Raw genomic sequence first — 9,724 nt, forward strand, 5'->3', positions numbered from 1 at the left:
GAGATGGTGCAATTGCTGCAGGAACCTCATATGGTTTACGTTCTTTGGTTTGGAGCAAACACTACTGTACTGGTTCTAGGGGGTTGCTCGTGTGTAAGTTGACGCCACACCTGGCTGGGTTACCTGGGTGAACCCTTTCTGTCCGGACAGCCACCCATCTGTGGCTGTCTCAATCGCTGGCAGAATCCGTCAGTGGGCGTTTCTTGAACTTCTTCCAGCAAAGAAGTTCTTTGACGCCCAATCTCCTCCTACTCTCCCTGCGCGGAAGTCTTCTGCGCAGGGAGGGTGTGGGCAGCAGAGGACCCGTGCTCTCCCCGCTGGTCTCCGGCGAGGAGTCCTGGAGCCTTCTCTCCGATTCCCCCATGTGCCCCCCTCCTCTACTGGTGCTACGCTGATTTCCTTCCCCAGCGGATGGGCTGCCTCTCTCCCTACTGGGACCCTCTCCGGCATCCCTCTGGAGCCTTCCCTCCGTCTCTGGCTCTGATGGCAGTTCCCTGACAACTACATAAGATTTTTGTGGTTTTTTTAAAAAAAAACCAGTCTGGATCAGGCCTCTCTAGCCTAGCATCCTGCTCTCACAGTGGCCAATAGGATGCCAATGGGAAGTTCGTGAACAGCACTTTCACATCCTGTGATTCTTCACAGCTAGCAGACCGATGCATACAACTTCTGAGAGTGGACGCAGAGCATAACATTGATAGCTAGTACCGTATTTTTTGCTCCATAAGACGCACTCTTTTCCTCCTAAAAAGTAAGGGGAAGTGTCTGTGCGTCTTATGGAGCGAATGTGTGGTCAATCGCTGGCTCCCTTTCTGGCCCCGGTCCCTTACCCAGGCCTTCACTGTTGAATGTTCTGCAGACGGAGGCTGTTTGTTTCCCCAGCAACACGTGACTGGCTGATTAGATTATCTGTCTGGAAACTGTAGACAGGCTCCCTTTCCTTTCCTAAAGAAGCTGCAGAACTGTGAGTTGAACCCCATAAAAACAGGATTTTTTCCCTTTGCAAAGTAAGCTCAACAACTTTGAGCTGATCCTCATAAAAGGGGCTTTTCTCCTTTGCAAAAGAAGCTGCACAGCTATGAGCTTTCCTCCTCTAAAAACTAGGTGCGTCTTATGGAGCGAAAAATATGGTGCGTCATTCTTAAATGGCATTTAAAATGCACCAAAGGAGCAGAAAATACTTTTTATGTATGCGACAACAGCCACACGGATGCTTCTAGCCCAGAGATGGAAAGAAGAAAGAGAGGAATGGCAAACGAAGCTGATGAACTACGCTGAAATGGCAAAACTGACTGGAAAGCTCAGGAACCAAGAAGACAAAAACTTCAGGAAAGAAGGGGGGAAATTCATAATTTATTTAGGAGACCACTGTAAGCAGATGAAGACATTAGCAGGATTTGAAATGCACTTGTAATGTAACAAATACAGTGGATAATATGGATAGATATAAAACATAGATTATGATATAATACGCAGTTGAAAACATTGGCATAAGGACCCACTGAGGGGATGGGGGAAGTCGCGAGATTCAGAGAAATCTCTGTATATGGAAATGTATTTGGTTTTTCTATAAATCTATATTTGAAAAATCTAATAAAAACGATCACACACACACACACACACACAATGCACCTTAATCAATATGCACATACCTGCAAACGGTTGAAAGTAGTCCGATAAATGAATGAATCTGCAGGGTTTGCCAACCCCTCTGGAGCAGTATCTTTCTTGGTCAGACTAGACCAAGTGCAAGAATATGGGTTGTATAGCTGAACTCTCTCGCCACACCAGGAGCACTAAGGGTCCATAACCCCAGGTTGCCACATCCGTACAGGCCAAGGCTATAGATGGATGAGTTGGAAAGAAGGAATTGGGACATACCTGAGGACTTCCCCTTTAAGGCCTTCCATCCCTCAAGGAAGGGGGGACAACTTTGTAACCAGAGGTTCAACTGAATAGAATCTGAATCACAAGCACCACAAGGCCTATGCAGCCTCAACTTAAGATGGCTCCCCTGCCTGGCTTTGCACTGCAAAGTTTGCAGCAGCACGTGCAACAAAATGGCATCCAGCATACAAAAAACCTCTCAGCTTGCATTAACTAGCCACACACAACGCATGCAAGCTCCACCCCCCAGTCATTCTTAGACTTCTTATTGGGTGAGCAACACAGCCAAGCAACACAGTTGGAGCCTCCCTCCTCCCTGGCTGGCAGGGAGCGAGGGAGAGGAGCTGCTTCCTTTGAAATTTAAGGGACATCATTTAAGGGACATTTAAGGGACATCCATCAATAAGGGACAGCAGCGGGACATGGCGCTGGAATAAGGGACTGTCCCTTCAAATAAGGAACACTTGACAGCTATGGTCTGATACAGTTTTAGAGATCTGGTGCAGCTGAGGGCCTAAGCTACAAACCAAAAGCTCTTCTCCCTGTAGTGTTTTGTGAGGTGCTCCTTGTTGGTAGCAGAACTGGCAGAAAGAGAGGAGTCGGATGAAACAGCTCTGCTGCAAAGAAGCATTGCAGCAGGTGTGGGAATCTTTTTTCACACCTAGTGTTGGTAACTACAACTTCCATGGGACACGATACGATATGATAATCTTCATTGTCATTGTCCCATACAGAAGAACGAAGTTGAAAAAATCTACATCAGACATCCCAGCCTGGTTAACCCCCTAAAAACTCTGATACTCCATAATTAAATACAATATACTCCCACAGAGACTACCTTACACAGCGTTTAAAACCAAAATAGCATTTGGATAAAAACTGTTTCTCAGGCAGCTAGTCCTAGTCTTTATAACCCTGTACCTTCTTCCAGAAGGCAGAAGCTGAAAGAGATCATTTCCGGGGTGTGTACTATCCTGCACTATCTCTGCAGCTTTCTTATGACACCTGGAAGCACAGATTTGATCCAAGGTGGGAAGAGCACAGGTGGCGCGGTGGCCTAAACCACTGAGCTTCTTGGACTTGTTGATCAGAAGGTCAACGGTTCGAATCCCCACGACGGGGTGAGCTCCCGTTGCTCTGTCCCAGCTCCTGCCAACCTAGCAGTTCAAAAGCACGCCAGCGCAAGCAGATAAACAGGTACTGCTGTGGCGGGGAGCTAAATGACATTTCCATGTGCTCTGACTTCCGTCACTGTGTCCTGTTGCGCCAGAAGCGGTTTAGTCATGCTGGCCACGTGACCTGGAAAGCTGTCTGTGGACAAACGCCGGCTCCCACGGCCTGAAAAGTGAGAAGAGCGTCGCAACCCCATAGTCACCTTTGACTGGACTTAACCGTCCAAGGATCCTTTACCATTGGCTGTGCTTGCTGGTAGTTCAGCAAGTATTTCAACATTTGGTTCTCGGCTTATAAATATACTTGTGACTCTCTTCCATTTGGCAGCCATTAACATCATCCCTTAAAATCAGCTGAAGTGGCTACAGGTTTGCACTAGCTTTCATGTTCATGATAACTCCCAAAGCCTTAAATTTAGCATGATGCAGAAAGAAGACGGATGGCGAAAAGGAATAATAATAATAATAATTTATTATTTGTACCCCGCCCATCTGGCTGGGTTTCCCCAGCCACTCTGGGCGGCTTCCATAAGGAAGAGCAAGCAGCCACAAAAGCTGCACCATAAAATGGTAAGATTCACGGGAAACATAGCTGTTTATGCGGTTTTACAATGGATTATAATCTATTCTTGCACAAACTATCTTTTGTTGCCATTTAAGTGACTAAGTGCAGGCATTCTTTGCATAACAGTCCCATTAATAATAACTGTAAATCTGCAGCTTTTTAGACTAATTCATCATTGTGATCCTGCGGCAGGCTGGTTTGTGTTAATCTTGTTTACTGTGGAAGTCTTGCCATTTAAAAGTACTCTGGTTCCAGTATATAAATCACTTGGATCTAAGAATTAGCGCTCCATATTTATTTTTAGATAAAGTGCATATATAAGATTAACAGCACACTAATGTTTTAGCTGCAACAGAATTGGAAAGTTCAATCACGATTCCCCACTTGCAGTTGTTTTTTCCAGTTGGGCTACAGAACCAGTTTGCCATATGAAGGTGGCTGGGGTCAGTTGCCCCAGCTAAGAGCAGCAATCCTCTGTGGTATTATCTGAAGAAGGAAATATGTGGCACGAAACTGTCCCTTTTCTAAAGGTGCAGTTTAAGAGTGAACGGCCTGGAAGGCGGCCGATATGTTCTTGGCCAGAAAGTAAATATGCCATAGTTATATTTGCTAAGCAAATCCCCCTGCCTGAGTTGTTTGTTTCTCCATATTGCAGCCCATGGTATGAATCTGCAAAATGTAAGGGTAAAGGTAAAGGGACCCCTGACCATTAGGTCCAGTCGTGGCTGACTCTGGGATTGCGGCACTCATCTCGCTTTATTGGCCGAGGGAGCCGGCGTACAGCTTCCAGGTCATGTGGCCAGCATGACTAAGCCACTTCTGGCAAACCAGAGCAGCGCATGGAAACGCCGTTTACATTCCCGCTGGAGTGGTACCTATTTATCTACTTGCACTTTGACGTGCTTTCGAACTGCTAGGTTGGCAGGAGCAGGGACTGAGCAACGGGAGCTCACCCCGTCGTGGGGATTCAAACCGCCGACCTTCTGATCGACAAGGGTAATTCTGAGCACTGAAGTCCCTATCATCCTATTCAGCAACCCACTTTGAAGATTTCAAGCAGATCTTTGCCACCATGAGGGCTGAACATATGCTTTTAAACAATTTAAACCCCGGGATTCCACATTCTGTGTTTGGAATCAGAGAACCATGGAAAGGACCTCAAAGATTTCGTAGTTCAACCTCCCTGCCCTGCCAATTCAGGAATTCTGTTGTTAGAGCATCTTTGTTAGGTGGTGACTGATTATCAAGTCCAGAATTTGCCATGGACAAAATTAGCGATATTTGGAATTCATTTTTATAAATACTGTAGTAGGTTAAGGTCTGGGTAACTACAATAACATTTATTCTAATGTATACAATTTTTTGTTGTTGCTTTGTTTTCTACATGGGTGCGATTCCCCCCCTCCATTTTGCATCTTTTCTTACTCTGTGCACTTGTTATCTTTAAATAAAGAATAATAACAATCCCCAAAAGTCCAGACTCCTTTTTGAAGAGTGCTGTATTAACATGACAGCTCATTAGTCCCCCAACCCCCATTTGATTATACAGTTTGACCCATATAGAACTTAAGATCAGCTTTTACAACAATGTACCATCATAACATGCTTACAAGGGAGTCGTTCCTTCTGGACACAGTGGGTCTTACTTCTGAGTAAACATGCATAGGTGTGCACTTTAAAGAACTGTCAATGTCAATCAGCAATGAGTTACATCATAATGTAACAGCTATTATATTGGAAGTTATTTTATTGCATTCTAAAGCAGGCTTTCACCGTCAAATAATAATAGAAATTCAGCGTCCTTGCCACCTGCTGTGAGTTGCCAAACTAATCAGCACCCACGATGCACCTCTCTGGCACAGGCAAAATATTTTTTTAGAAATCACTGAACAGAAAAAGGAAGGCGGGAGACTATAGTCCTGTAAATATCCCGAGGGCTGAAGTCTTTTGAATAATTCGTCTAGCACATGCCTGGTGAAATGGATTGCTCAAACCATTTCTGCTATCAGTTTCCTAATCAGGAATCTGTTATTCATAGAGATGAATTTCCAATCAACATTACTCCAGATAAAGAATCTCTGGTGCTACAGTGAAATTCTCGCTTTATATTCTGCTTCAGTGCCAAGCCGGCGCTGAAACAGAGTCAGCTATTAAATAAGTAAAGTTCCCAACAGGCAAGTAAATAAAAGCACCGTTTATTTCAACCATTTGTTAAGGAAGGAAGGATTCTAGAATATAGACCTTGGGGCACAATCCACCCAGGAAGTTCAGTGCACAAGCAAAACACTGAAATGAACTGGAGCTGGCAAGAGCACCATAGGCCTCTCCTATTTTATTCTGACACATCTCCCATTCATTTCAATGGCGCCTGCCTGGGAGTAGTTCCTGCAGTGGATTGTGCCCATTGGGATTCTTAACAGTAAATCAAGAAACCATAGCTTGTCGTCATTCTGTGCTGCAGTTGCCCAACGCTTTGGTATGGCTAGGTGCAAGTTCCCAGACAGTGCTGGCTAATACACAATTTCTTTAGGGCGTTTCAGAAGATAATTTTAAATCCTTTGTGGCCAAGTGCTAAATTAAAAAAATATTGCAGATATTGTTGTGGTTGTTGTGATTCATAAGGTTATAGAATATACTGGTCCAAAATCAAATGTAAGTGTATTGCGAATCTTGCTACAACTGCAAAGTTGGACATTAAAATATATATATATACTATGAAGCCGCAGCTTTCTGCTGGCTAAAAGACTGGCTACTTCTCGAAGACACTGACGTACTGGACCTGGAAGGTTTTAACAATGCTTTTGGTTGGCATGCATACTTATGGTATGACAAGGTTAAGATCAATAAGGCCTTTAAGAACCATATTGTCAGGAAAGCAGTATTTAATGTCTGGACAAAATACAAAGACTTATTGGAAAATAAAACTCCAAGGGGGCTTTCACCTCTGGAAGCTAAGGCCCGAAAAAGACCCAATATGGAGGCCAAATGGCCAAAATATTGGGAAATATTAGTAAAAGGTGGAGACAATTGGAAATTGCAGAGTTTGGAGAAAATGAAGGACAAAGTGCGAGACTGGTTACATTATGCTCAGATTAAAGAAGTTTTTAAAAATGACAAAAAGTTAGGGTTCCAGGTGGAGAAATCGAAGTTAGAAACAGAATTGTTAGAACCAAAGACTAAGGTACTATCTAGAATGTATAACTTGCTGTTAAAATGGAACACACAAGACGAAATGGTTAAATCGGCTATGATAAAGTGGGCACAGGACATTGGGCATAACATTATGTTCAAGGACTGGGAAAGGTTATGGACCACTGGGCTGAACTTCACTGCATGTAATGCTCTGAAGGAAAATGTAATGAAAATGATATATAGATGGTACATGACCCCAGTTAAACTTGCCAAAATATACCATTCGTCTGATAATAAATGTTGGAAATGTAAAGAAAATGAAGGAACATTCTTTCACCTCTGGTGGACATGCCCTAAGGTGAAGGCCTTCTGGGAAATGATATATAATGAGCTGAAAAAGGTATTTAAGTATACCTTCACTAAGAAACCAGAGGCCTTCCTTTTGGGTATTGTCGGCCAGAAGGTGCTAAAGAAGGACCGAACATTTTTTATGTATGCAACAACGGCAGCAAGGATACTCATCGCAAAACACTGGAAAACTCAAGATCTACCCACACTGGAAGAGTGGCAGATGCAGCTGATGGACTATATGCAACTGGCCGAGATGACTGGCAGAATCCGAGACCTGGGAGAAGAGAGGATTGAGGAAGACTGGAAGAAATTTAAGGTGTATTTACAAAAACATTGTAATTTGGTTGAATGTTAAGAAGGATGCTAGATTATAAAAAATTGGCCACCACTAAATTAGATTTTGAATTTGATGATAAGTGAGATTAAAGAAAACATAAATTTTATGGAGAATTGCTAGATTATACTTAAATGAGTGGATATAAGATCGTAAACAAGTTGATAATTTGCTTGGAAAAACCTTTTAACGATGTAAATGGGAGCGGGAGACGTGAGGGAGTCCAAAGAAGTGATGAAACTACGTTGTGATAGAAGTAAGATTGTTTATTATTGGTGCATTTGTATTTAAAAACTCTAATAAATATTTATAAAAAAATAAAAATAAAAAATATATATATAGATGGAGACTTTCCAAACCAAAATCAAAAGTAGGAGTAATTACAAAACTTGCTACAACTGCAAAGTTTGAAATGGAGACTTTGTGACCCACCTATAGTGGAGAATATGCCAGTTTGGGCTGAGAGTATGGAGCAAAATGTATTTGGCAAAACTTGGAAAGACATGTAGCAAATGAGCAAGTTTTCAATAAATGGCTTCTGTCTGGGAACCAATGGAAATGGAATTTTTGACAAAGTGTGAACAAGGGCATTCTAATATTGCGATTGAGGCTCTTCTGGGGGCAGAAAGACATTATTTAATGTTTCTAATGGCACACAACAGTTCTATTACAGCAAGCGGGCTAGTTGTCCATTCCTCAATTCTGTCACCAGTCTTCTACCATGATGGCTTTCGATCATCTTTACACCCCCGGTCTCCTACAAACCTGACTGCGTTCAGGACTCAACCCCCCACCCCCACCCCCCAATAATCTCTAGCTGTTCAAGATGTCTCTTAAGGTAAAGGTAAAGGGACTCCTGACCATTAGGTCCAGTCGTGGCCGACTCTGGGGTTGCGGCGCTCATCTCGCTTTATTGGCTGAGGGAGCCGGCATACAGCTTCCGGGTCATGTGGCCAGCATGACTAAGCCGCTTCTGGCGAACCAGAGCAGCACACAGAAATGCCGTTTACTTTCCCGCCGGAGTGGTACCTATTTATCTACTTGCACTTTGACGTGCTTTTGAACTGCTAGGTTGGCAGGAGCTGGGACCGAGCAACGGGAGCTCACCCCATCGTGGGGATTCGAACCGCTGACCTTCTGATCGGCAAGTCCTAGGCTCTGTGGTTTACCCCACAGCGCGCCACCCACGTCCCTAAGATGTCTCTTACTAAGCATAAATTGAGAAATCTGTTTGCCATCACCTTTTGGACTGGGGAAAGGTGAAAATTAACATATGGGCCACTTTGCATTTTGCACGCTCGGCCATTGTGGAGGATCACGGGTTTCCCGCCAAACGCTTTGCTTTGAATTAGCCAATCCGCAGCGGTTGGGGGGGAGCATGGCTTGCCGAGCGAACCTGAGGCTTCACTCATGTCTGCCCGGCAAATATATATTTCCCGGCCAACACAGCTCTCTTCATTCAGTCAACCGGGAGCATCACCCACCCTTCCCTCCCTCCATTAAGGATTTATTACTGTATTAACCATTTCCTTTTCAGCTAGGTGGGCTTTGCTGTGGTCTATTGACAGTTACTGTATTTGGGGCCAGGAAGGAATTTCCCGTTTTTGCCTTCCCCATAGCGCCAGTCACAACTTTGGTGGTGTGATGGCCTGGGATTCCGAGTCTGAGAGTGATCCGGAGGAATCCCAGCCGGCGCAGGAGTCCCCGCCTCCAGGGCCGGCTGAACTGGGGCAAGGCCTAGTTGCTGAGGAAACTCAAGAGCAGGCACCAGGTGAAATCATTCAGGCCCCAGAGGTGCTGGAAGACTCAGTGGCTACAGGTGGGCCTCCCCCGGGGCCCAGTAACCCTTCGGCCTCTCCTGATCTGCAGAGGCTTAGGGCAGAGAGGCGAAGGGAACTGGTGTCTCCCAGGAGGAGTGCTCGCCTTAAGGCCAAGAGAGGCGGGGCTTCTGGGGGCCGGGACCGCCCCCGGCCTTAGAAGAAGATAAAGGTCAGGCAGCCCGGTCCCAGGTTGCGGGAGCAACGTCGTTGTGAAGTATCTGCTTTACCCAGTCCTTGTTCGGCACTCCCAGTGTGCCTGTTCCTCGCCCGGCTTCCTGCTTCTGCCTTACCAGTGTTCCTGTTCCCCGCCTGGACTCCTGCTTCTGCCTTACCAGTGTTCCTGTTCCCCGCCTGGACTCCTGCTTCTGCCTTACCAGTGTTCCTGTTCCCCGCCTGGACTCCTGCTTCTACCCTACCAGTGTTCCGGTTCCTCGCCTGGCTTCCTGCTTCTGCCCTACCATCG

Source organism: Podarcis erhardii (genome assembly GCF_964252035.2).
Source record: "Podarcis erhardii genome assembly, chromosome: 10".
Taxonomy (NCBI): domain Eukaryota; kingdom Metazoa; phylum Chordata; class Lepidosauria; order Squamata; family Lacertidae; genus Podarcis; species Podarcis erhardii.